Here is a 13,902-nt window from a genome sequence, read left to right on the forward strand (position 1 = left end):
CTTTTCTCTGTGACTGTCTGCCTACACATTTCGCACACAATCTCAGCGACCTGCATGGTACACCTACCTTGTAATGTCCTAGTGCATTATAACTGTCCTATCTTCTTGACTATATCAATCAGATACGACAAATATATAGTTGTACAGTGGGTCCCGTCATTACTGCCCAATAATGTACCAGGTTATTATATAGATGAAGACACATAATTATGTTCCTTTATATACATGAAAGAAACCTTGACAATAAATATGGTGAGATACAGATTATACAAATCCCAAATTAATTACACAATTTATCCTAGTCTCTTCAAAGTTAATAGCCTTTTTTAAATAGCTTACACAATTCCTCAAAACTCTCATAAATGGTGGAATACGCATTCTTTACTGCTAATGTATAGCATTGAAACTTGTGGAAAATCATATTAGTTTACATATGAAATTTCTTCACATGTTTTTATTTAGTATTGTGACACCATTATATATTATTGATATGCAAAATATATAAAATTGTTTAATTTATATATATACTTTTGGAGGAGTATTAGCAGCCATCTCTTACAGTATAAACTTTTACACTGTGGTGTGAATAGCTTCTTAAAATTCGAGTGGAATTTGGATACTTTAATTTTTAGTATTAATTAAGAACATATTACATTATTTTTTTGTTATTGATTTCACAAAAAATTTGAAATAAATTAATACAATAAACCGTACATTATGTAGTGGTATAAGGGGAGTTGTCTTCTAGGATACGTTATACAGGTTTAACTCATCTGGTCGACTTTCCAATTATTAGGTAAAAGGAAAAAGCCTCAGTGAAAAGGTCGGGCAAATGAAAATACTAGGAGCTCATAATTCACAATAAAACAAGGCTGAAGTTTGGTTTTCAATACCTGTCATTTCATTTGAAGAAAATTTATATTTCTGTTTAACTATAATGATTAACTAATAAATATCCGATTTAAGTTTGTTTGACGAATAAGTGTGTCTAACATTAGACAGTGCCTATTTTAACTGCGTTTCAACACTGTTTGAAGAAGTTTATTTTTGTAATGAACGCGTTGGCGTGCATTCTTTGAATAGTTCCTTCCATTCATGTTGAAGTTGTTTGTAAGCAAATGTTCCCCTAGAGATTTCTGCCAATGTTACAATTTTAATGTTCCTGTTATATGTTATATTTACCCTGGCTTCTCCCACAAACCGCATCACAGAATGTGTGCTCGTCGTGATACCCTTCAGTATGAAATCTTTCCATAATCCAGGATTAAACGCGTATTATTGTTTTGGTATTTTAATTAGTGTGTTACAATTTTAATGTTCCTGTTATATGTTATATTTACCCTGGCTTCTCCCACAAACCGCATCACAAAATGTGTGCCCGTCATGATACCCTTTATTATGAAATCTTTCCATAATTCAGGATTAAACGCGTATTATTGTTTTGGTACTTTAATTAGTGCTTTAAGAAATGACCGATTGTGTTTGATGTAGCAAAATTAATGAATTTTATTTACATTTACACAATAATTAAAGCAGTAAAACAGGAGGTAAATTGTGGATTCTAAATAAACCAAAATACGTGATTTCTTTTGAATTTAAATAAATAATCTTAAAATTATCTTTTCCATTACTATAACATTTATTTGAATTTGCCTTCTCTTTAACCGGGAAGCATTTTGTACGAGAGACTACTAAATCGTTAACTGTGTTATAGTCCAGGAACCAATGGCCGATTCGTACTTTTTAAACATACGATCTGGATTTACTTGTAATAGAGAGAAATATCCTCTAATAAAGAAACTGGTCGTCACCCACCCTAGTTCTAGTGGAAATCAGATTGGGAGGGTATCGAAAATGAATATTGTCTCAAATAAAGATTCTTTCATATCTTGACAAACTTAAAAGCAACCGTCAACGTAAATAAAATGTCCAATCAATGTCAGCTAACTACATACAGGCCCTTCGTCTGACGATGAAACAATTACTATTTATTTGTCTGACTCTCCGTTTTACGTGCATATAAGTAGGAAAAATGTAATCAAACAATTCGATATAGTTTCAAATTCTTAACACTGTTCATACACTCTCATATGGACCTCCAATCTAAATTAGCGCGGCTGAAGATCGATATCTTCTATGAAACATTCCTTTGCCGATTTCAAGAAAAATCAGCTTATTTGCTTGTACAGTGCAAATGGATTGTCGCCTCCTAGACTGATGCATTACGTTTTATTGTCACGTGTGCATAATAAATTTGAATATTTCAGATTATAATCTAAAATGTTCGTATACACTTTCAATGATAAGTGTACGTATAAATTGATTTTTACCCTTGGCATTTTAATTAGGACACTTTTCTTGTTATTTACAAAATTTTATTTCTGTTTCAGGTTTGTAAGACAACTTCCAATATGAACACATCCCCTGAGTAATCAGTAGCACATCGTTCGCTCGTAAACGTAAGTTATTATATTTGAATTTTGAATTTAGCTCCAGTTCAGCTTCGCTAAAACTATACCAAGGATAAATGAACCTTGATATTATATCAACGTCTATTAAAATCTATGAAAGATAGAGACATGAAAAAAGGTACATAGCCTTATCTTGCACGCTGGAAGCGTGCTAACGAAAGGTATTTCTTGCAAACCTTTTGTTGTTATAAGACCACCTCTGTTGTTTTTTTTTCTCACGGAATTAGACTTCTCAGAGTTGGCGCTATATAATGTAGACTCTTTATGACTGACGTACATTTCTCACACCTGGAAATGTATACATCTGTATAATATATATATATATATATATATATATATATATATAATTTCAATAAACATTGAATCGCAAAAAGTACTTGCTCCGCCGGGACTCGAACCCGGATCTCTCACTTGCCGAGTGAATGTGCTACCATTACACCACAGAGCCCTCACTTTTTACGATTCAATTATTTTGTATTTGGCCGTTTCTTTCACATATGTGTTTAAATAACCAAACTAACATATGATCGGAAGACCAAACACCTGTCAAATGACTTCTATTTACATTCATTAAATTTGTATAACTGGCAATAGCCTAATTTAATTTCAATAAACATTGAATCGCAAAAAGTACTTGCTCCGCCGGGACTCGAACCCGGATCTCTCACTTGCCGGGTGAATGTGCTACCATTACACCACAGAGCCAAAAAAAAAAAAAATAAAAAAAATATATATATATATATTTCTTGAACGAGTATAAACCTTGTTAACCAAGAACAATGTACCTAATATATGGATATTTCCGATTCTAAACTACATAGGGCTACATAATTTATTACATAATAAATGCCTTAACTTAAAAGATAATGATTAGGCATTAGAACTCTTCTACACTGGCTTTAATTAGTCCTATTGTTACGTAAATTGTTGGAGCTTTTGAATAAAATATTGTGGAATGTTATAGAGAAATCCGATTTTTATTTTTTTTCACGGGAACGTATCAAAACTGTTTCACTCTCCGACTTCAGGGTCCCAACACAATGTTCATAAAATAAATTTAAAATGGATGAGTATATTGGAATACCTCTCAGTGACTATCACTTATATAAGGAGAGGTTTGAATGCCATTGAAAATCAATATGCTCATGGTGTCCCACTTTTTAAAGAGGTAATTACATGCGAGGCCATGGGTAAGTGGAAGTAGACACTAAAAGTATACACGTATTTTATTTATCATGAAAGCACTTTGCTAATGCTACTCTTTTATCTTATAATATATAGTAAAAGCCCTTTACTATTTTCTACACTTTTCTGGTGTAATTGGATTAGCGATAGCGAACCACTCAAGGAGCTGGACAGATTCTTTAAGTTTTTTCGAGTTTAATGATAATGGTAGCAATTTTCGAGGTAACATGGAAATCACAGATAAAAACATTTATTACAAACGTTTGACATTTTTAAAAGTGTTGTATCAAATGTAGCCTTTAATGCAATAAACTATAGAACTTAAATTTTACATGCAACCTCAGCAAAGTCTGTAGTGTGACGAATTCCTACCATGTAGATAATGTCAGTCATACACAATAGAGACATAAACACTGTTTAAAAATGTATCCATACAATAAAATTATTCAATGGTCTATGAACTACAGTAAAACATTTGGTAATAGTAAACCCCTCGGCATGACTGATTCAATAACTGAACAAAATATCAAAAGCAGTAAGATGGATTAATTCAATTCAATTCTTTCTTCACACATATTATTTGTTCAATTAAATAAAAATACAAATATTGTGTTTTGTCAAGTAAAATAATGGAGTAAAGTATAAACAATTCAAGGAAAAGCAAGAACGAGATATCTCAACTTTCTAATTAAAAATTCAAAGGAACTTTATCAAAAATTCAACTCGAGGAAATCCTCAAGAGAATAAAACACTAAACTCTTTAGGAGGTTCCACAGCGATCTCTTAAATCCAGAAAGGGAGGTTTCTGCTCTTATTCTTTCCGGTAACTTATTGAACAGCCGAATACCAGAGTAAAATGGACTCTTCTCCAACTTGGACGTTCTGTGCTGTCGAAAGCATAGTTTAGTTTTATTTCTTGTATTAAAATCGTGGAAGTCTGATGTTTTAGGAATTTCATCAAGAGATTTATAGATTTTTAAGTAAGAATGAGAACTTCGTATACACACATGGAGGTTAAAAATTATTCTCAGAAGAGACTTTTGGGATTTTAACAGGCTGTCTAAAGTAGAAGGATTACCCCAAACCGCCATACCATAGCGTAGTAGACTTTCGCAGTATCCTCGGTCGTCTATAAAGTCAGATAGTGAAACAATGCGACTAACAACAGTTGTACGAACTATGGCCGTAATAAACGTAGAGGGATAGAATCGATTAATTTTAAAAATTTATACATATTACGAAGGTACAGCCGGAAGACTAAGAGGGATTTCATGAGAAGAAATTCACTCTTTAAACAATGAAATAAGTCTTTTGACGTCTTTCATTAATTCGTTTTAACTAAATTAATTTTAATATTTATGTTTACCATCATTATTGAATATATGTTCACATTATATTTCAGCCCAAGCAGAAATAAAGGGACTATCGTGCGGTTAAACACTAAATTTAAACAAGCAAGTAAATAAATATACGTGATGTATATGACACGTCAACATTATCATGTAAATGTATTCACAAGTTGAGCGTGTTATCTGAGGATATCCGCAATACAGAACACGCCCGCAGTGTTTAGAGTTAGTGTTGTTTCCTGGAATTCATCTGGCTCTCACGTGAAGGAATTTTTTAAATGGAAAACTCACCTGACTAGAAAAATGTTGAATGTTTTGATTGTTCGCCGACAATACTCTGTATAGTTATATAACGACTGACAATATGTTAATAATGTATATTTAATAATCATTGTTTCATTTCGTATCTGTTGAACTTTGTCAACGAAATTATAAATACACTATATGATGTATTTATTTCTAACATGTGCCTACTCTTATTTGGTAAATTGAAAGGTTTATACCCTGAACACTCAGTATCAGTTATTTATTATCACAATTAATTTGATTACGCATAACAGTAATAGTATAGAATTCAGTTTGCTTCATTTATAGGAGGTGATATTTGTGATAGCTGTCGTGATAAATTATTACAGAATTCTGTGTATCAAGAGCCAAAGCAATAATGTTAGAAACTTCCATGATTGTGCCATTTTATTACAAAAAGTAAGTGTACTGAAGGTTATTTTAAATACCACGTTATTAATTGCTCAGTTTAAAGAAATCCTTCGTCTTTATCTTTATATCTAAAGTGTAAGCTGTTGAAAGTCTTTGCTTGAAGAAAATGTTTGATGGCCATTTACTGATGTATATTTAAGAACGGCAAATCCAATCATTATTTACAGACGTAATACAAGACTGTATAACAATATTACTTAACATGTTTTAGAACTTACGATACAAATTTATTAATTTAGCGTCTAATTTAAAATAAAGTTACGTAAACCATTTAAAAGTACCAGAAAAGCCCCATAAACCACTTTTAAGATCGCTTTAAGATATTGTTAACATTCCGTAGAGAACCAGTGTGGGTAAAACCAGCCCTTGAGATTCCAAGGCTCCGGGGAATATTTAGGAAGCATTCCACGTCTGTTTCTTGTTCCATTCAGTAATTGAGCTTCATATCAGACACCGACCACACACTCTGTTTCTTGATCTCCCATTTATTTGGTGCAAAAACATTAAAAGTGTGATAACGTTTGAAATATATTATTTGACAAATACTATAAATAATATATATATATATATATATATATATATATATATTCGTTTTTCACTTGAATAATTTAAGTTTTATAAATTTGTGTAGTAAAAATAGCAGCCATTACAGTCCAATGCAAAATGTAAGTTGGTAAAATTTATGTAGGTCACAAACATATTCGAATACGTATGACTTTTAATAAGCGTATGTCCAGCGGAAAAACCTTATACGAATAGAAATTGAATACAACTGTATAAGAAAGGGGAGACATAATATAATTACATTGGAGAACAAAATTAACCACGTACCTAAGCGTAATACAAATTTACTCTTAAAACGACTATAGCACCTTAAATTCCATGTTCAGTCTTATGCGTTACTAATTATTTCAATTATTAATCTAGGTATAGGATCTACTGTATTTAATACTATAGGTATAAGAACTATTTATTACTCTAGGTATACGAAATATTAATTCACTGAGCTACTTAATACTCTAGGTATAGGAACTATTTAATACCTTAGGTATAGGAACTATTTAGTACTTTAGGTATACGAAATATTTAATTCTCTGAGCTACAAATTACTCTAGGTATAGGAACTATTTAATACTATAGGTATAAGAACTATTTATTACTCTAGGTATACGAAATATATTTAATTCTCTGAGCTACAAATTACTCTAGGTATAGGAACTATTTAATACCTTAGGTATAGGAACTATTTAGTACTTTAGGTATAGAAGCTATTTATACTCTGGGTATGGGAACTAAGTAATACTCTAGGTTCTAGCTATAGGAGCTTTGATACTCTAGATATGGGATCTATTTACTACTCTAAGTATATGTAATATTTAATAATATATGTTTAGGCGCTATTTAATACTCTAGGTATAGGAACTATTTAGTACTTAAGGTATAGAAGCTATTTATTCTCTAGGTATGGGAACTAAGTAATACTCTAGGTTCTAGCTATAGGAGCTTTGATACTCTAGATATGGGATCTATTTACTACTCTAAGTATATGTAATATTTAATAATATATGTTTAGGCGCTATTTAATACTCTAGGTATAGGAAACTATTTAGTACTTAAGGTATAGAAGCTATTTATTCTCTAGGTATGGGAACTAAGTAATACTCTAGGTTCTAGCTATAGGAGCTTTGATACTCTAGATATGGGATCTATTTACTACTCTAAGTATATGTAATATTTAATAATATATGTTTAGGCGCTATTTAATACTCTAGGTATAGGAACTATTTAGTACTTAAGGTATAGAAGCTATTTATACTCTGGGTATGGGAACTAAGTAATACTCTAGGTTCTAGCTATAGGAGCTTTGATACTCTAGATATGGGATCTATTTACTACTCTAAGTATATGTAATATTTAATAATATATGTTTAGGCGCTATTTAATACTCTAGGTATAGGATCTATTGTATATTATACGTATAGTAATTATTTAATACTTTAGGTAAAGGAGCTAATTAAAATTGTAATATGAAAATCTCTTTAATGGAAAAGGCAGGATATCCTCAAACTTTTTAATATATCAACGTAGAGTTTATTTTGTATTAAATATATAAAATATGCTAAAATGTATTTTTCGATCAAATATATATGGCACTCCTTGATATAACTGTATACGACTGTACTTATATTTAATATTGGTAGAGTCACCTGTCATTCACTGAAAAACTGCGCTTAGTGCACAATAATAAACAACTTTAATTACCGTAACATACATTTGAGGACGTTCTTCCGTTATTCGCCTATTCTCGTCATGTAGTGATATATTATTGCAACATATAGTGATACACCACACCAACATTTAGTGATATATCACTGTGTTAGATGCATGAATGAACCTATAAGATGAAAATCACTCTAATATATGTTACAAGATTATTAAATACTCCATACAGATTACCATATGCTTCACTTGTTCCTTTATATAACAAACGATTTTGAGTAAAAACAGTAATTTATTGAATATCGAACGTTGTATTCTGGTATAGCTGTGATTATAGTGAGAAGCCATTGTCAACGTCTGGGGTAATCCATCAACACCTGAATGGAGCTTCAACTTTTTTGTCCCAACATTCCAATCAAGAGTGGAAGAAACCTTTCACTATACTAAACAATGTTAAACAATAATTTATAGAATATTGGACGTCGTGTTCTAGCCCAGCATAATAGGGATTATGGCGAGAAGCCATTGTCAACGTCTGGGGTAATCCATCAACCCCTGAATGTAGCTTCAACTTCTTTGTTGCCCAACATTTCAGCCGATGGCGAGACAAACCCACACACGTTTTATCCCGGCTTTTGTTCAGCACTTCTTCCGTAAGTTGGTTATTCGAGAAAGTTTTTGTATTCATCTAGTTTGGTCCAGTTTTTGGGCTCCTTTATTGAATAACGATAGGGAAATGAGGCAGTTTATGACTGTATGTCCATTTTAGCCTGTTATTTGCAGTAATAATGGTGCAAAATTATTCGTGTGGTTCATCCGAAACAATTGAGCATTAAAATTTGATCCCGCAAGTCACGAAAGTGTTCAAACATTGCAGTTTAGAAATCAACTTTATTTAATGGAGTAATGTTACACAAAAGTTTAATGTTTCGCCAAACCTGTATTTAACTATTAAACTGTGACATCCCTAGAACACCAATATAACTGGATACATCTATTCAAACATTTCACATAACTGTGTAACAGAGTTATTGTGAATATTATTCCATACCAAACAAAAATCATTTTCAAAATTAGGATTACACTAACAAAGATACTGATTAGTGTAAAATAAATGTAGAACAGTAAAGTGACGATTTTCCCTATAAATTTAATGTTACCAATATGAATCACATTAGAATTTAAGTGTTTTGATTAATTACTGTTAACTGAATTATAAAGAACATTTAGAACGGTGTTTGATATTTGTTGAGGAGAGAATGTCCCAACATTCCAATCAAGAGTGGAAGAAACCTTTCACTATACTAAACAATGTTAAACAATAATTTATAGAATATTGGACGTCGTGTTCTAGCCCAGCATAATAGGGATTATGGCGAGAAGCCATTGTCAACGTCTGGGGTAATCCATCAACCCCTGAATGTAGCTTCAACTTCTTTGTTGCCCAACATTTCAGCCGATGGCGAGACAAACCCACACACGTTTTATCACGGCTTTTGTTCAACACTTCTTCCGTAAGTTGGTTATTCCGAGTTTGGTTATTACAACCATTCCGTCTTTCAGGATGGAGGTGTGCTTCTGTTGTTTCGACTTTGTTTAGTCTCTTCAGTCGTAGATAGGTCCGAAGACCACTACAAGACAACATTATAGTGAAAAGAAAGTGATGTCATGTCATTGATGATAATCACAATTCACTGGGCGGTACGAGCGTTCGACTCGCTTTTACATACTCCTTCTTTCTGGAGTGCCCTTTTTCAAAATTTAATGAGACTGAACTTAAACCTCAAATGTATATAAATTTAAACTTGATTTTCTGATAAGTAGCTGAGAAGTTGCAGATTCCAGCAACTCTGCTACACAAGGTAACAGATTACAGTTACCTAGGGAGGTGGAGAGCAAGGCACAATATCCTTGTATAAAGAACAGTGATCACACGTGTTTGTTTCTTTCAACACTTTGTTTGAAGTTTGGGCGATAGGAGGACTGTAAAGGGGGGAAATCAGTAACACTACGTTTCAAAATCTGATCTCTTCTTCTAGTGAATAACTAACATTATACACAATTAAAATCTATGTTAATAAGTCACCAGAGCGTCATGACACGCGGTCAGGAATCGCAACCACCATGTTGTGTGTCAACTTCACTAACTCTAAAACATGCACTTACAAATTAAATACAAAACACTAATTATTAAACTGAACAACATAATACAGGTTATAATAGGTCTACATTCACCGACCAACCACCTACGACTGTTTGGCCCGATCTTTCCCTCTAGGTCTGTTTTTGCCTATACGTATGGGGAAGAAATATTTATCTTTGCATGTACACTATACTGATAAGGTAAAATCTGTATCAAACTTCGGATCAGTTGAATTTGTTATTTATCGTGTAGTTGATTGTAAACCAGCCTAACCTGTCAGTTATATTCCTCAAACTTTATTGAAATGTGTTAATTGCATAGATTGAATATTTATCTACCACGTACAAATTCAATTTCATTTATCCATTAAAACAAAAATATAACATACTTATCAACACTTTGACCAGATTTATAGCTAAGGTATTAGCTTGAACGCCAATTGCAATTAAATAATTTTACAAATAAAAATGAAATATGTGTTCCATTATTAGACATTTATAGTCTTTTTTGAAATAACCTCTCATTTGATTGATTCTCAAAAAGGTGTTCTTCTGTCGTAGTCCAACAAAAATAGGCAACCAGTTGTGATGTATACAGGGTGGCTGGTCATTAGTGTTACAAAACTTTTTGGGTGTAGTGTATGGTTGGAAAGCTTATAAAATGGCACAGTTTTTAAAATATTTAGCTACCTTTTTGTATACAGGGTGTAGAAAAATACAATAGACCAATGTTTTTTTTTATTTTTTACAGATACTTAAATTTTAAACTTTGGAACTATTAACAATGGAGTTTTTATGATCCTTAAAATTTTCACTTATTCCTATTCAAAATTTAATTTAGAATACGAAAATTACGTCATTTACTCAAATCCGTTTACAGGTAATTGAGAAATTGCTGTAATATGTTTAAAAACATGGTTATTTTAGAACAAATTAAAATAATTCTTTTTTAAGCAAATATTTTGACTTGGAACCTCTTACATGCATCATTACACTTCATTTACTTTTTAATTTCACCCAAAAAATTTTGTAACACTGATGACCAGCCACCCTGTATATGTTGTTTATATTTTGGAATTCACACAAAATACGTTAACATACTTGAGGTGTTAAAACTGTAGTAGGATTACACTTCTTTAATGTTTAACTCATTATTTAAACTACCTAGTAAGTAACATGTAATATTATCATGGTCTTTTTTTTCAAATTTACGAACATAGATGTAAAGAAGTACATATGATTGACCAAACTATTCGTAGGGATCGGCCAGCGAATGCTATTCTGTAGTTCAGTTTTATTAATTAATACTGTGTTTTGCTTGTATTAGGTGAATGTTTTAGACTTAGTGAAGTTGACACTCAACACTTACATTAATGTGGTACAGGTACGTTATCAACCTGCTGGAATCCAATGTCAGATAAATGACGTCATGAATCTACCTGTGAAAGATAAATAGTATCTACTTCCGTTCATCAACAGTCCCAACAGTTGTAATACAGCTGGAATCCAATGTGAGATAAATGCCGTCTTGGACCTACCGGTGAAAGATAAATAGTATCTACTTCTGTTCATCAACTGTCCCAACAGTTGTAATCCAATGTGAGATAAATGCCGTCTTGGACCTACCGGTGAAAGATAAATAGTCTGTACTTCCGTTCATCAATTGTCCCAACAGTTGTAATCCAATGTGAGATAAATGCCGTCTTGGACCTACCGGTGAAAGATAAGTAGTATCTACTTCCGTTCATCAGCTGTCCCAACAGTTGTAATACAGCTGGAATCCAATGTGAGATAAATGACGTCATGGACCTACCGGTGAAAGATAAATGGTCTCTACTTCCGTTCATCAATTGTCCCAACAGTTGTAAATACAGCTGGAATTAAATTAACCTGATACTATCCAACCTAATCAGTTTTTTAGTTCTCACTGTTTGAAATAAAAATATCCGTAAGGAAATTTTTTTTTAGTTTTTTTATACAATGTAGCCTACATACAATAATTTTATTTGTGTAATATAACAGCGTATTTGTAACTAAAAGTGATAGAACTATCAATAAAGGAGTCAGCGATCATTATGTCCTTGATATTTAACTGTTTGATTGTCACTGCTGAAAGTAATAATTTCCATAGTTTATCTAAATTGGTTGATTGGCTGAGCGTTAGCAAACCCTATCACTCCAGAGAGCTGCAAAGCTCCTCTTGTCTGTCTGTCTGTCTGTCCGCACGATTGTCTACAGAACCTGGGGAAAGAACTGACAATAGATTTGGCATATTGCAGGAAGCTTTATTTTTTAATAAGCAACATTAAGTTCGACGATGGTGTATTTCCCTCAACGAGATTTAGCTGAGCGTGAGCCAAGGATACTTTCAGCAGGATATTTTAACGAATTGAGCCACAGACTTGATATTCTGTTTATTTTTCTATGACTAATATGACTAGATGGTTTCTACCATTCCTGTTCTGTTTGCATGTCTGACTGTTTTACAGAATATTTCGAAAAATATATGATCTTTGAACATGAAGTTTTTTTGGGTGATAGCATTTTTACATAGGCTACATTAATTTTATCATGAATATGTATGTCTGTTCCATTATTTTTTTAATGAAACCTACCTGTCTTTAGTATATCTTCAGAACGATTCGACGCATAGATTTGTATTAAACATGTACTTTCTACAAAAGGATTGGTTGTGCATGTCTGTACACAATTAGGATGAGCGTTATCTAAGTTTGTAACTTCAGTGGATATTTCGGGAACGAAATGAGTTATGGATTTCAAAGTCTTGGATTTACTGTTATAATCAGCGAAACCTGTGAATCACGTAGACTGTCGTTTTCCACCTCGTAATTATTGCTTTCCATTAGTAAAATAAGTTGTTTTTGTTGGCATTGCTTCTTTCCCGAAACCGGGAAGATACATTATGTTCCGATCTTACCCTCTACATCTCCTTTTGGCTTTCTGTGAGAGGAAGGCTTGTTTATCTTGCATTGCACTATACTAATATTCTGCAAACACTGTATGAAAATTTATATCAGTCGTATTTGTTATTTATCTTGTACTATGTTGTGCACCAGCCTAATCCGTCAGTTACCGTTCTCAAACTGTATTGAAATATTTTAACTACATAATTGAATATTTATCTTAGTACGTGCAAATTGAATTTGGTTTATTCACTAAACAAAAAGATAACATACATATCAAGACTTTAACCAAATTTGTAGCGTATTAGCTTTAACGTAAATTAAGATTAAATATTTTTACTTATAAATACTAAATATGTGTACCATCATTAATGCGTGGTCTCTTTTAAAATAATCTCTTATTCAAATTCTACTCCAACAGTTATTCTTCTATCATAGTCCAACAAAAATAGACAATCATTTGGACCTATTTGTGATGTTTAATGTTGTGAATTGTATATATTTCATTCAAAAACTATTAACGTGTTTTAGGGGTTAAAAAGAAGTACTTATACAGAAGTTATATTGTGGTGTGGTCAGCTTAATTAGGGAACTTTCAAGTTGCTTAACTGGTGTTGTACTTTATGAATACCCAATGGTGCTTTGAATGCTTGGGAGTGCACTTACAGAAGCTGCAACACAAGTGGTGCTTAATAATAGTTGCACATTTAATGGGAATAGTAGTTACAAACGCTTCTGCACATTTGCTCCTCAGTATATGTTGTATCGTCTTTCATATATTGTATAGCTATTTAATATCTTTCATCATCAACATCTATAATGTATCCACAACTATCTTACTATTTCAAAAAGTTCGAAAACTAATTGAGTTAAGTTGAAGAAAAATTTGCGAAA

At 32.3% G+C, this 13,902-nt stretch overlaps 1 protein-coding gene across 3 annotated transcripts in view; it reads left to right on the forward strand.

The window, feature by feature from the left end:
- Positions 1–13,902, forward strand: part of LOC124366445 (furin-like protease 1) — a 512,427-nt gene that overhangs the window by 327,006 nt on the left and 171,519 nt on the right. The window contains exon 2 of one of the 3 annotated variants that reach the window (XM_046823007.1): positions 2,391–2,459. The exons of the other annotated variants lie outside the window; for them this stretch is intronic. The gene's annotated coding sequence lies outside the window, so the exon portion shown is untranslated. The remainder of the gene's footprint in view (positions 1–2,390; positions 2,460–13,902) is intronic. 3 annotated transcript variants of the gene reach the window in all.

This window comes from Homalodisca vitripennis, chromosome 7 (assembly GCF_021130785.1).
Source record: "Homalodisca vitripennis isolate AUS2020 chromosome 7, UT_GWSS_2.1, whole genome shotgun sequence".
NCBI lineage: Eukaryota > Metazoa > Arthropoda > Insecta > Hemiptera > Cicadellidae > Homalodisca > Homalodisca vitripennis.